Source organism: Ochotona curzoniae, unplaced genomic scaffold, assembly GCF_017591425.1.
Source record: "Ochotona curzoniae isolate NIBS_2020 unplaced genomic scaffold, NIBS_Ocur_1.0 scaffold_3890, whole genome shotgun sequence".
Lineage (NCBI taxonomy): Eukaryota > Metazoa > Chordata > Mammalia > Lagomorpha > Ochotonidae > Ochotona > Ochotona curzoniae.
The window spans coordinates 23,659,485-23,675,112 of NW_024467115.1; the positions used below are offsets into that span (position 1 = coordinate 23,659,485).

Here is a 15,628-nt window from a genome sequence, read left to right on the forward strand (position 1 = left end):
CAGCTGCTCACCTGAAATGTCTGTGTCATCCTGTGCGTGCCAGTCAGCCTTCCTGCTGCTTTTGATAGTGCCCCAGTTTCAAACACTAGTAGTTGTTACATTAGCTTGCAAACCATTTGGAATTCTGTAAGAAGGCACTTTAGCAAACAATTTCCTCTGTGTGAAAAAAACCCAAAGACCAATTCAAATAAACCATAACCTAGTCAAGCCAAGGATTGCTACACATTCGTCCATGGCTTAATTATTTGTCCTGCAACTACTGGTGAAGGGTAGGGCTTTTGTGACCTAGGTGCAGCATGGGGGTATGGCCAGGAATGAAGCCACATTTGTCCTCAGAGATTACACTTGATATTGGCCAAAAGGCCGAGAGGCAATGTCCTCAGAGACTATTAATTCAAGGACAACAATGATGACATTTTCCATGTACTTGAAGAGGCAGTCTTTCTCATTTGTATTCCCTAACCATGATAATTGAAAATTTCTTTTATGATTTCTGACGAAATGGGAAATTGCAGAAAGCTATTTCTGAATTTGCCTGCAGAGTTTCTCATTCCTTCAGGCTGGTACTGAAAATCTGAAAAAAAAAAATAATATTGGAAAAGAATTTAGAATTAGTTAGTTAGCTGGATGGTGCCCTGAATGGATTCAGCAGCTTTGCCACGTGGTGTTATCCCCAGGCTGCTACAACTCATTTTCTGGAATGCTTGCTTGACACACATGGCATTTTAAAAAAAGAAACCAAAACACAACATCGTGTAAGTGGGATATCCTTGTTGGCCCTATTGGAGAGAATAGGAAGTAGTGTCATTATTATAAAATTACATAAAAGAAAAAAAACTCATGTCTCTTTCTGGAGAATTAGTTGTACAAACCAAGGAATGTTCATCTTTTGCTTTTTAGTAACTTTTACATGGTTTCTTGTTGAATTTAGAACAGGTGTTTCTACCTTTTCAGCAATGTCAGGAAACCAGGCTGAACCTCTGTGGTCCTCAAGTGATGTTACCCCACACTTTAACTCTTATTGTAAAGATCACGCCAAGTAATGCTTGACATGAGAACTAATGTTCAGCTGTCACTGTGTGAGGTCCTAAAGGCAATCATACTCCATGCTGTCATCACACACTCTCAAGTCCATGTTGGGATGGAGTGTTTTTTCTTTTTTTGGGAAAATAAGTTTTGCTTATTTGAAAGGCAGGGTGACATAGGTGTAGAGACAGGGGGCTTTCCACCTGCTGGTTTGCTCTGCAAATGGTTATAATAGCTGGGGGAAGAACCAGGCAGAATCCAGGAGCTCTTTGCTGATCTCCCATGGGTATGGCAGGGACTCAGATATTTGGAGTCATTAACTACTGCTTCCCAGGCCTATTTGGCAGAAGCTGGATTGGAAATTGACTGGCTGGGACTTGAACCAGACCCTGTGATAGGGGATACAGGCATCACCAACAGCCAATTAATTGGTTGTGGTCACAGTGTTGGTGGCTTCCAGAGATGATTCTTGACTAATGTTAGCCACTCATTCATGCTGACTATAAGTCTACCAAGGTAAAGATTCAATCCATTTTTGCTCACCCTTATAGATCTTTCTCTTAATAGTTGTTTAATAAATGAATTGTAGATGAATGTCTCCAAATGATGGTAAGCCATTTTTCTATATCATTACCTTCCTCTTTTGAAATGATTTATTGTACTTGTCAGAGAGAGGGAATGACAGAGAGGGAGATAACAAAGAGAGAAGAGATCTTCCACCTGCGGATTCATTCCACCAAAACAACAGCCAAGGCTGAGCCAGGCCAAAGCCAGGAGGCTGGACCTCAATCCAAATGTCGCATGGATGACAGTGGCCATAGCCCTTGGCCCATCTTCCACTGTTTTCCCAAGCACATTGGCAGGGGACAGGATTGCAAGCAGAGCAGCCATGATTCCTACTAGCACTCAGATATGGGATGACAGAGTTGCAGACAAAGGCTTAACCCATTGTATCAAAACAACGATCCCATACCCTCATCATTTTTTGCCCTTCTTACCTTTCTTAGTTTGTCTAGATCTCAACTGTCCTTGGAAAGCTAGCTGCTTTAGTGGAAGCTACGTTTTCCTCTATTCCTCCTAGCATGGGCAGGACTGGCATTCTATCAGCTCCCCAGTGCTGTTTCCCACCTGCTTTGTTCCAGTTTTGTGCCCAGTCCCCTTAGGAGCACATACCAGCCTGTTGAGTGCTCATGTCTTCACCACTGTTATCACCCAGCTTCCTGCTCACCTACTCAATGGCCAGATGATGTTCAGGCTTGCCCTGTCCACTGCCTGTTTTGCTGGTACTCAGTGAGGACTTGAGGCCCCATGCAGTTGCCATGCTACTTGGTCTGACCTCCTTCTTGGTGTAATTCTATAGCCCTTCTCTCCTACATCTTCAACTTTCCCCTCCCTGCAGGCTCATTATCCTCAGCCCCAAAGCATGCCTGCATGTCCTTCCCATTTTGTGAATTTAAGACAAACAGCTAACAAAACCTTTTCCTTTACTTGCTCATTCTCAGTGCCAAAAAGTTCAAGGTTTTTTGTTGCGCAAAACCCATTTACTCCCGAGTGTGATCCGTCTCTCAGAGTTCCCTCTGGCCCTGCACAGCTGCTTTTGTTTGGAAGACTGCACCAAATAAACTTGAATCCAGCTTCTTGCTAGTGTGCCAGTAATGTGTTTCTGACTGTTTGTTGGATATCTTTCCTTGAATGTCCTGCCAACACCTGAAGTTCATGGTGTCTAAACTAAAGGTCTATCCTTCAAGTCTTCCCTTGACGTGTCATTATGGCCTTTCAGAGTACTCCACAACTTCTCTCTTTTTAAAAGAAAATCCTGTTTTATTTATTTATTTGAATGGCAGAGTTTCTCTCTTTCTCTCTCTCACACACACACACACATACACACATATCGAGAGAAAGAAATTCTCTGATTCACTCCTCAAATGGTTGTTACAAGCAGGGCTGGGCCAGTTTGAAGCCAGGAGCCAGGAACTCCACTCCAGTTCCCCTCTTGGGTAGTAGGGGCCCAAGAACTTGAGCTATCATCTCAGGCATGTCAGCAGGAAGCTGGATTTGAAGTGAAGTACCTGGCGCTCAAACCAGCACTCTGATATGGCAATATGGGTTTCCCAAGAGCAGTTTAACCTGTTGCTTGAAACTCGCATCCTTTTCTTCTTCCCCTGCAGTGTCCTCAGTTGTATCCATGTGTTCCATCATTTGTCACTGCTTCTCTCCAGGTTCAAATCCCTGCCTTATTGCAGTCACCTTTTAATTGAAGAGTAAAGCTACAAAGGTCAGTTTCCTGGGAACGCTTCTCTGACTGACATAAATCCAACTCAGTGGGTTTGTCTACCAGAATCCTGTATTCTATTGTGTGTGAAATCTACATCTCAGCCTTGGGGTAATGGTTTAGAATACTATGGGTGGCTACCCAATGCTCCACTGAGGCCAGACTTAGGGACTTGGTATGACTGTTGGATGTACAGACAGAGTGAGTCACATTAAGTACAGATCTCTCAGGGCTCTTGTTTCTCCACTAGCATTTAAACATAAAGCTCTTGCTTGCAGATTCAACGTGTTATTTTAATACTGTTTCTGTTACTGTTCTCCTCTGTGGTACATTTTTCACAATTCTGTCTAAAGCGAAACTTAGTCACTTACTTAAAAATATTTCCTTGAAATTTGTTTTGCAATTTATATGTAAGACCTGCTAGCTTCTCCCCTCAAATTTCAATCCCCCATGTATGCTGAGCGTAAACAGGGCGATCATTATTCTAACATGAAGGAGGTGAAGTTCTCTCTCACTTGACTCATTGTCCACTAGGGAGATGGAGACTCTTTCTCTCAATCACAGCACACACTTCACGTACCATGACCTGCTCCCACTGTGAACCCTGGGAGTTGCTGTGGGAGATGACTAGCATCTAAGAGGACCAAGGTGGGAATTTGGTTCCTATTTTGTTTTTCTTCCCTGCAGCAAACTTCTTGTTATTCTAAGCCAAGCCATCCCATGAGTTCAGGGAGAGCAGTCTTTGCTTATGGTGATAGCAGTGCTATTCCAAACTTCAGATGCATTTATTTACATTAAAAGTGATTTTCCATTTGTGAGGTGACCCTTTGCTTCCCCATCCAGAATTTCCTTTAACCTCAAGCTTGAGCTCCCCATTTCATCTGTTAAATATCCTGTAGCAAGTCTAGGGACTGTTGTTCCCTGAATCAGGATGTCATCCAGCTGCACAAACATGCTCCTTCTGCAGGCCTGTTGGCTACAAGTTTAAACTCTGCAATTCTGGTAGTGCTCGCGAGGCAGATGGAAGTCTTTAGTAGCTTTTCTCTTTGGGAGTTTAAAAATAATAGCAGCCTGTTTTAGAAGAACGAGCTTAAAAACTGACAGTATCAATCTTCTAAAATTAATGTAACACTACATAAGGAGTCTGTACGTTCAGGTAACTATAGTCAATAAGAAGTGAAACCTGTACTGTGGCTGCAACCAGCATAATGTTGGCTGGGGCAGAGACTGGCATTGTTTTTGAAGGGAAAACACCACCTGCCTTTGCTCTTTGCATCAGTCCTCACAAATCACTTTGCTAGACTTGAATTATTATTCATTGAGATCATTGTTATATTCTCATGAACTAGCAATCCACTTCCACCCCATACATTCCTTCCATTTTGTGCAGAGGACATTCTGGAGGCAAATCACCTGAATTTATGTCCCACTTATGAGCTAGGGGAGCTTGGACAAGATGCTTCTTGCTCTCTCTCAACTCCAACTTTTTTTTTAATGTAAAATCAGAATACATTAATAGCACCTACTGTACCGGCCTGTGGTGCTGATTATTGAGGCAATATTCATAAAGCACTCCAGATGGTTCTCAACCTGACCTGTAAGATGGATATAATCAGAACACAGCAGTGTGAAGAATCATAGAATTTTTAAAGTTGGAAAGGAACTAAAAGATCATTTAACCTAGTGTCCTAATTTCAGCAATAAAAAAAATTGGGGTCTTAAGGTCATAGGGCTAGCGAAGTAGCACAGTTGGATTTGGGATCCAGATCTTTTCTTGGCGTACAGTTCTCATTCCCAATTGGGTGGTCCCAAACCCAGAACAATAAATTAGATTTATTGCCTGTCCAGATTGTGCAATGTCTTTGCTTTGTGTTTTAAAGATTCTTTCTGCTATTTTGGAACTCTTAGGCATTGCTGCTGGTTTGCCATGAGTTTAGCAATCTTTTCTATGAAGACAGCCTGGCAGAGGGGGACAGCCTTGATTTAGGACTCAGATGGTCCAGACCCTTGCCTCTGCTACCAAGTTAATAATTTGGAAAGCACACAGCCTTTTTGGTGTTCATTTTCTCATATTGAAGGCTTTCTTTATACAGGATAATGTGAACTTCTGTATTATACAGGATTATTGTTTCCTCAATGTGCAATACTGTACTGCAGAACCACAGACTATCATTTGTAGAGTAAGGATAAATAAAAGGCAGACATTTGGCCTAGTGGCACCATCTGGGATGGTTGCTTTCCATGTCAGACATAGGTTTGAGTCCTGACTCTTCTCCCATTTCCAGCTTCCTGCTAACGTTTATCCTGAGAGACAGCAGGCTCAAAAAGTCAGGTGCCTGCCGCTCACAAGGGCGTCCATTGAGTGTCTGGTTCCTCCTGACTTCGGCCTGTGTGACTGTGGGCCTTAGGGGAGTGAATCAGAAGATTCTGTTCTGTCTATCCCAATCTCCTCCTTATTTCTGTGTCTCTCAAGTAAAATGTAAACTTGTCATTATTTACAGAAAACAAACTGCTTTTTCACCATTGCTTGTGTTTAAGCTTCAGGCAACCTCAACAGAAGGTAGCAGGGTAGATTATTAGTTTCCCTAGAAAGGAAGTGTTATTTCAGTTTTCTAGATAGAGTGGTATTGATGTTCTTTCTCAAAAGGAGATGTGTATAAGCTTATCATTTTTAAGTACTCTATCAGCTGAGGTCTTGCTAAGATGGCATGTTTTGGTTTTGTAGTTAGGTTGGTTTGCTTTGAAATGCTCATGTACTAACAAAAAGATCCATTACTGAGTCTCATAATGGTCATCGAAAGAGACACACAAAAGTGTGCTTTTAAAAAAAGTGTGTTTTATGAGTCCACTAAGTTTAATTTCAAGAGCAGTTCAAAATCATCAGTGGCTGTAGGATGGCGGTTATCTGGGAGGGTGGAGGGGAGAGGGTGGATATTGATTGGAAGGAAGTGCAAGAAGCTTTATGGGGCTTGGCGATGTTAATACCTTGGTCTGGATGGGGAGTGCCTGTTCCAAATCATTGTGTGTATGATACAAACTGTATCATATATATTATACATATGTTGTATTCCAAACATTTCTTTGTAAATGCTTTGTACTGTTTTATTTAAATTTTAGTTGTTTATGGATGTAAACAGCAGAGTAATAGACGCAGAGAGAGAGAGATACAGAAAGAGATTTTTCCATCTGGCTCTTTTTCCCTACATGTCTGAATAGACAGGACTGAGCTAGGTCAAAGCCAGGAGCCCAGCACGTGCTCTGGGCCTTTATATGAATGTTGAGGACCCAAGCAATTGCACTGTGATCTGTTTCTTTCCCAGATGCATTATTAGGAAGCTGGGTTAGAAGTGGAATAGCTGGGCCTCCATTTGGCATTCTGGCACAGGATTCCTGCACAAAGGGGTAACTTAACATGCCAAGCCATGGTATTAATTTTAATGACAGTGAGAAGTACTGATCCTAGCCCAAGTTACTTTAGATAGTTATAGCTTCTTCTTTGTGAAGAATGAATGGAAATCAGCACCTTGGGATGCAAGTGTGAACAGTGGCCCTGTAGGAAAGGTCTCGCCAGGGAGTCCCAAGTTCCTTCACTGTACTCTATTTTAGTAATGATCCTCACATCCTATTTTTTTTTTTGGATTTAGTTTCTTGTTTATGTTTTATTATTTTTTTTTATTCTTGAGAATTTGAGACAATAGTGGCTGAGTACTTTTTAAAACTTTTTCCTGATTATTAATGCTGATTAAAATATTTAATTTAAAGACAGGGTTAAAGAAAGAGCAAGAAGGAGAGACAGAGGGAAGGATGGAGCGAGTGAGCAAGTGAGAGAGAGAGCTCATTCACCTGTTGGTTCACTCCCCAAATGACTACAATGGCTGGTATTGGAACAAACTGAAGCCAGGAACTAGGAGTTTTATCAGGATCTTCCATATTGATGTAAGGGCCCAAGTACTTGAGCCACATTCTGGTGCTTTCCCAGGCAGGGAGCTGTTTTCCAAGTGGAACAGCTGGGATTCCAACCAGTGCCCGTATGGACTGCCAGCACTACCAACAGTAGCTTAACCCAATGAACCACAGAGCTGGTCCTACTGATCGTGTTTTTACAAAACTATCAATTGATATAAAGCAATTTTCTTTGGGGCCAATTTTGATTTTTTTCTAATTTAAAATTTTGTTACCAGATATTTAAGTAGTGGTACATTTATGTGGATAATTCTAAAAATACTTTAGTAATTTTCACAGTTAATCATTTCATATGTCATAGGAGGTGACTTTATCGATTTTTAATTATTTACATAAATATGTTTCATGTCTTTATTGTGAGCACAGCACTATGAAGTTAGTGTTTTTCTCAGCATTGCTTTAAAATGTCAGCTGTTCTTCATCTGCCACTTGTGGGCCAGTTCCTTTTAAATTTCCACCTGGTAGGTGTCTCATCGTTACGGCCCCAATTCAAGGCTCCCAACCACTGGGAAGTATTCCTGAGTCACCCTCAGTGGAGCTTAGTTTTCCCTCCCCTGGGTTTCTCTGCATCCACCTTTGTTCTTTGGTTATATTGGGGATCAGTAATAATATCACATCCCCAGCTTCCTGTGATTGCCTGAAGAGCAAAATCATACAGCTCTGTCTGTCTATGATCATCTTGGATGTCATATATGGGTTCACAGCCCTGAACCCATGTGTGACATGGGTTTCCTACACTGGCCCTGTAGGAAAGAGGGCCATTTTTACAGATAGACAGATTTGATTATTTGAAAGATGGAGTTACAGTGAGAATGGGAGAGACAGAGAAAGAGAGACCCTTCAAGCGTCCTCAATAGCTGGGACTGGGCCAGGCCAAAGCCAGGTCTCCCACATGGGTGCAGGGACTTTGATCCAGCTCCTGCTGCTTTCCCAGACGCATTAACAGGGAATTGGATTGGAAGTGGAACAGCTGGGATTCAAACTGTGTCCATATGAGATGTAGGAAGGTGTTACAGATGGTTGCTTTACCTGCTGTATCGCAGTGCCAGCCCCTAGAATGAGATTAAATATGTAATCTTTTTCTTTATGGATAAATAAACACATACATATACCATATGCCAGGTACTGGGTAGGTGCTCAAATTTCAGTAAGTCTTAGTCTTCTCACCTCTGAAATGGGACTAATAATGTCACCTGTCTTGGAGGTATTCTGAAAATTAGCATTAGCTGATGCTGACAGAACACTTTGCCCAGTGCCTGGCACACAATGCATACTCCAGAAATGTTAACTATTGCTAATTGTATTACTAGTAAAGCACTCAATGATTTCAGCATTCAGGAGTGAATCCCAGGGTAGATTGCTGAGTGCCACTCATTGGGCCTTTCCTACAAGCAGGAGTTATGGGATAATCCATTTCTGATTTTTTTGCATTCTTACACCCACATAAGTTCAGAGGAATAAAGGATGAGTTTGGAAATGCATCCTCTATTGCTAGGTAGTACATGTCAGTTCTAGGGGCCGCAGCAGTTTGCATGATCTTTATGCGTGCTGAGTGTCATGGCAGAGTGCCTGGGTCCAAGTCCCAGCTCTACTCCCTATCCTGGCTTCATGCTAATGTATAAACGGGGAGGCAGCAGGTGACAGCCCAAGCACTAGAATTACTGCCACCCACTGGGAGACCTGGATTGAATTTCCAGGCATTGTTCACCTTTAGCCAGAGGCTTAAGTTGTGAGTATTTGGGGAGTGAGCCAATGGATGGGAGAGTCCACTTGATCCCCTCTCTCTCACCTTCTTTCCCCCACCCACCCTCCTTTTCAGATAAATTTAAAATTAAAAAGCTAAATTTCAGCCCTTTAAATGACATGTTGATTTCCCAGGAAGATTACTGAAAAACACTTCACTGATTTTAAAATACGGTACAAGGGGTCCATTTGACCTCAGCTTGTTGCTTCTTCCTTGGCAGGACAGCATACACTCCTGCGTGGGGGCTTGTCTGAGTGTACTGTAGAGTGAGTTTGGAGTCTCTTCTCTGTGTAGTCTCACCGTAACTACAGGGAACTCCTGATGCCATCTGCACATGCAGTGGGCCCTTCGGCTTCCGTTTCCTGTGCTACTGAAGGCCACTTCAGTTGGATGTGCCATGTGCTAAAAGGCATTGAGTAGTCATTTGATGACCTGTAAGTGTTCTCTTGATAATAACATTTTGAAAATTGAAATATTTCATAAAAAGGGAGACTTGGCGGCAGGGATCAATGGGGAGGAGGGCAAACAGAGGCAACTTTGAAGCATATCACTTTCAAACTCCTTTGAACTGAAGTCTTTCCTATGGGGAGAGAAGAAAAGGGGGGGGAGGGAGGAATTCTTACACCTACAGATCTGTATCATGGAAAATAATAAATGAAATAAATCTTTGATTTTGATAAAAATCAGTACCCCAAGAGAACTCTAACAACAGCTCCCTGCCCCCTAAAAAATCTCCAAAATCTTCATCTTCAGTTCACTACCATTCTAGCTAATGCCACATTTCTCAACACAAGCTCACTTTTTAAAAAGAGTTTTAGATTTGGATAAAAACGGAAAAAATAGTACAGACGGTCCTCGGATACTCTCTGCGGTCAATATCTTGTGTCAATGTTGCATTTGCTACAATGTACGTACATTTATTTTTCCTTATTGTTAGGTAAACTCACCATTTCTTCGGATTTTACTGGTGTCTCCCTAATGTTCTTTTTGTGGTCCAGGATTCCATTAACAATACCAAATTATATCTTTTGAAATATTCAATTACTTATTTGAGAAGTAGGGTGACAGAACTTTCATCCATTGGTTCACTTCCCAAATCCCAGCAACAGTCATGGCTGGGTCAGACCAAAGCCAGGAGCCAGGAGCACCATCTGAATCTCCCATGTGGATGGCAGGGGCACAGGGTCTTGAGCCATCATTCACTGCCTTCCAGGAAGCTGGAGTGGAAGCAGCGTAGCTGATAAGGAATGCAGGTGTCCCAGGTGGCAGCTTAGCTTATAGCGTCAGGCCCACTATACCGTATTAAGTCCCCATGTCTGCTTGGCCACATTTGTGTTACTTTTCCAGTGACTGAAAATATTATATGTGGAGAAAAGTGGACATGTAAGAAAGTATAACCACAAAATAATACTTAAATACTACACAGTCTTGTGTTAGATACAGTTTCTGAAGAATTCCCATCATTCAGTTCTCAGGTCTCAAAGGGAAGATTATTGAAATCTATAATTTATTTTATGTGACATTATGCAACTTGTACAGTTGTATTTGTCCTGGGACTGTGTAACCGATGAATGTCTACTTAAATGAAAAATAAGATGTGCTTGCGTTCGCTAGATTCTTATCAGTTGGCGTGGGGAAGTCCTATGAGGTATGAACTTGGCTTAGTAGGTTCATAGACTGAGCTATGTCATTTACAATGTCCATATTGAAATAATCAGTTACTGTGTTTCAAAATGTAATGCATTTTGAAATATGGATTTTAATGTGAAAAGGAAAGTTCTCATAAATAAATCACTCCAATAACATGAAAGTGGATTGAAATCAACTTTATAAACAGGAAATTTCAATTTTCATCTGAGATTTACTTTACAGTTTGTTCTTGTCTATATGTAAATACAAAATTCATTACCAATACAGGAACAGAATTTATAAAAAGTTTCAAATGGAAGTTTGTTTCCTTTTTTTTTTTTGTCCTTGCTTTTGGAGAGACAAATAGAGGGGAAAAAAATGTTCTTAACTAGTAAGATCACTCCTCACATACCCACAATGGAGACTGGACTGGCTGAAGCCAGGAGCCAGGACCTAAATACAGGTGTCTCACATGGGCAACAGGAACTCAGCTACTTTAGCCATCACCACTGCCTCCTAGGATATGACATAGTAGGCGGTAGGCGGCAGGAGCCAGGCCCAGGTTTAAAAGCCAACTTAATATTGGATGTTGGTGTCTGTTTTGTTTGTTTTTTAGTTTTTTTTTTTAAGATTTATTTGCTTATGGAGATGGGGATGGGGGTTATATGTCTTTTATCTGCTGATTCACTCCCGAGGGGCTGCAACAATATGCAGTAATGGGTCAGGCTGAAACCACGAAGCAAGAATTCCATCCGATTCTCCCATGCGGGTGACATGGACCAAAGCACTTGCAATGTTTTCTACCATCTTCACAGGTGCACTCACAGGAAGCTGAATCAAAAGCAAAAAACTGATGTTCTGTCACAGGGATGCTAGCATTGTAAGCCACACCTGCTAAACCATTGCAGTGTGATGCTGACCCCAGGATGTGTATATCTTAGCCAGTGGCTTAAAAACTTATTAAATTACCACCCCTCAAAGGGATTATCATATAAATTAAAGGAAAAGGAAAGTGTGTCACTGTTACTTCAAACATAATGGGTGTCAACGAGAAAGGAGTTAAAGTTTTGTTCATACACCTCAAAGCAGGAAACTGCGCTCTTCACATGTCTGGGAAAAGTTCAATGGCGCTTCGGTCAACAGTGTCCTTTATACAGCATCTAGCTGCAAGTATGGTTATAATTGCCTAACAATTATAAAACTGCAGATGGATTCATTGGCAGGAAAAAGGGTATGTGAATGTGTGTCCACCACAGCAGCCGTTGGCACTGACCAGCCCCTTCCAGAGCTGGGATTAAGATAAATGTACAATAAACAAAGACAATGACAGTTAATTTCATATGCAGCTGTATGAATTTTAACATTCAGGCTATAATTTTTCACTTATCAATTACCCACACCCTGGACCGCTTTCTGTCATCTAGGAAATTGTTTAGTATAATTGTTTCTTTTTATTTTCAGAAGAACAATGAACTGTGTTTCATTGGTTCAGAGGGAACAAACACTTTGTTTATAGAGTAGAAGAAAACTGAATCTAAGGGTTGGGAGATGAAGCTCGTTCTTGTTCCATTGTAAGAAAAGAAAAATTAGACATGTGTCTATAGCCACAAAAATAAATTTGAGATGATAACTCTAGAAGTTGTATTTTTTTAAAAGATTTATTTATTTATTTTCATTACAAAGTTAAATATACAGAGAGGAAGATCTTCTGTCCAATGATTCACTCCCCAAGTGACCACAACGGCCAGTGCTGTGCCGATCCGAAGCCAGGATCCAGGAACTCTTCCGGGTCTCCCACGCGGGTGCAGGGTTCCAAAGCTCTGGGCCATCCTCAACTGCTTTCCCAGGCCACAAGCAGGGAGCTGGATGGGAAGTGGAGCTGCTGGGATTAGAACCGGTGGCCACATGGGATCCCGGGCACGTTCAAGGCGAGGACTTAAGCCACTAGGCCACGCTGCTGGGCCCTAGAAGTTGTATTTTAACAGTTGTCCCTTATATATATATATTTTTTTGCAACATTTGCATTGTTGAATGTTAAGTCCTTCCATGAACGTTAAGCATGAAGTCTATCTGAAAAATAGCCATATGCTCTCTGCCTCCCTAGGTGTGCTCCTGATTCCAGGAAGATAACTGAACAGGAATAGAATTACATTTTTTTAAGATTTTTTTTTTAATTTGAAAGGCAGACTTACATAGAGGAGAGACAGAGGCAAGCACCCTCCATTTGCTGGATCATTCCCAAATGGCTGCAGTAGCTGGAGCTGCTGTTCATGATGCTGGCCTTCCATATGGGCTTCAGTTTGAGTACCATCCACTCCACTGATGATCCAGCTCCCTGCGAGTGCACCTCACAAGCAGTGGAAGCTGGCCCAAGTATTTAGACTCCTGCACACACATGGTGGACCAGATGAAGCTCCTGGCTTTGGCCTGGCTGCTGTGGCTATTTCAGGAGTTGAAACAGTAGATGGAAAGATCTCTGCAACTCCCCCACCCCAGCCCCACTTTATATATGTCTCTCCCTCTCTGTAATTCTGCATTTTAAATAAACAGACAAGCAAACTGACTTTTCAACAAAGGGATTTTACATCTGTAGCCTGACTTAGCTTGAAAATCCACCTAACTTTCCTTATCTGTTACCCTATGATGAAAGTCTTTAGGAATCGCATTTAGAATCAGTCAATGTAGAATTTGCATCACCAGGTTACTCCTCAGTAATGTCCAGACTCTGGGCACCTCTTGTCCAAACAGCACCTGATGTTAGCGTGGTCATTACCTGTACAAGGAATGGGAGTTCTCCATATGCTTGTGTGGACAAGACCTCAGAAGGATTTAGGAGTTGCCATCTACTATTGCCTTTCATTCATTCCAAGATTTTCTTGGTGCTTTATATGCTGTGTGGTTTTTGACTGAAACTTTGAGATTTTGTAATAAGTCATGAGAGCTTATATATCTTGTTGAAACCTTCTGTTGTCATTGGGATTGATGGTAGCTTCCCTCTGCAACAATCAGTGGGTGCCAACTTGTCACTCCAACATGGAGGTGAAAAGTGGGGTTCCCTGCCTGTCCTCTCTTGACATTACTGTGTGTTGGGTGTCCTGTTGACACCATGATGGAGATGACCTGGTTCCTTATGAGCAGCAGTTTGAGTCCGTCCTGGTGTTAGCAGGAGGAAGAAATGCCGAGTTATTGCTGGGAAGGGGTGGTGGGCCTTCTTCCTGGGCGGGGTGGGCCGTGAGGGGTGGGGAAGGATGCTTCCTTGTCAATTGGTCACCCTGCAGGCACTGAAGGTCTTCGCTCCCCACGTGGTTTCCTCACTTGCGCCTCTGGGTGTTAGGATTCCTTGTCGACACCTTGTGGGAGTGGAGGGCTAGTGTCTCCACTCAGAGTTGGCTGGCATGGAAGGCCATTGTGAGCTCTGAGGGGTCTGGCTGGTTAGTGGCTAAAGGTTTTCTGTCCTTGTAAGCTGCCTCTGTCCCGATCCTGTATCTACAGAAAGGCAGGCTTTTGTTGAAACTGTTTTAATCTCTGCCCATTGACATTTTTGAGTTGTTGACCTGAGCTGTGGATGTGGGCGTGTAACGCACAAAAACCCCATGGAACTACCGTGTTGTCTCTTGTGTCGTAAGATCTCTTTGCCTCACAGAGTCAGGAATTCTTTCACTTTTTTTTTTTTTCTTTTTGAATATGACATCCAGTAATTGTTAAGTTGTATTTAACAAGAAAATTGGAAAGTGTAAATTGTTTATTCTGCTTTCTTGGAAGCCCAAGTCCTTTGCTTTTCTTTGTTGTATTTTTCCCAGGATTTCTTAATGCCAGTTTTCAAAAAGAGAAAGCAAAAGAATAATATCTCCAATTGCCTACCACCTAAATTACACATTTAATCTATTGCTATAGTTTAATTCCATGTGTGTTTCCATGTGCCTCTTCCATCTCTGTATTTTTTTATGGATATGACTATACACTCAAATAGTTTAGCATGCTTCTCAATCCTTAACGGTCACTGTTTATGCTTTTTTTCTTTTCAGGTAACTTTGCATAAAGTGAAATGCACAAAATCAAAAATAAAATCTGATGAGTCTTGTATAAGTCAGTCATTGTGGAGATAATTTCCATAATTTCAATTACAACTGCAAGTTCCCTTGAGCCTTTCTCCATTTATTCCTACTTCTGTCTCAGTCCAAGAGGAAACTACTGTTTTTTTTTTTAATCTCCTTTTCTTTCTTCTTTTTCTTCCTACAATGTTGTTTCTCTTATTTTAAGAGCTTCAAATAAATGGAACCACACAGCACATACTCTTCACTGTGCTATCTTAGGATGTGTGGAGATAATGTTTGCATTCCTGTGTTATCAGTGCTCCTGTTTTATTCTTTTTAATTATTCACAGCTATTTCAAAGTTCATCAGGTCTTTCCATTTCTTTGCTATTAAAATCTGATAGTTGGCTTAATATGAGTCATTGCTTCATTGCTATCTCCCTTTGGCTTAGAACATGGTACAAAGCAACTTAAGAATTTTGTACCTTTTTTTTTTTTTTTTTTAGTTAATAAAATGATGAGGACATACAGAGATCTGTTTGATCACACATAGTGCCCACATCTTCTAGATATTTCTTGTTGTTAGTATTGGCTATCATTCTGTTTGAAGCAAAACACTGTATTTTGGAGTTCTTTTTTAGTTATTTATTTATTTAATTTGTAATAGAGGCAAATGATAGTTCAGTATTGTAAAAATAGAATTTCCTTCCTGGCATCAAATTTTATTTTGTGAAGGGGAACCCATGGCTTTCAGTACACCATAATTATAATTTTCATAGCAGAGAATGCCGAACTAGCTTCTGGAGGAACATCCTACCTCAGAAACATTAGACTTTTCAGCACAAACTGTTCCTGCTGTCGCACGTGGATGCGTCTGTTTTCACGGGTTCACGTGTGTCAGGCCCTACCTGTCATGTAAGGCTCTTGTTAGTTTTGTGGTTCTGCAAAATGATTCTCTTAA

General features: G+C 41.4%; 1 protein-coding gene across 2 annotated transcripts in view; it reads left to right on the plus strand.

Moving 5' to 3' along the window:
• The window catches only part of PHACTR2 (phosphatase and actin regulator 2), a 114,774-nt gene that overhangs the window by 11,709 nt on the left and 87,437 nt on the right, over window positions 1–15,628 (plus strand). The window lies entirely within an intron of this gene.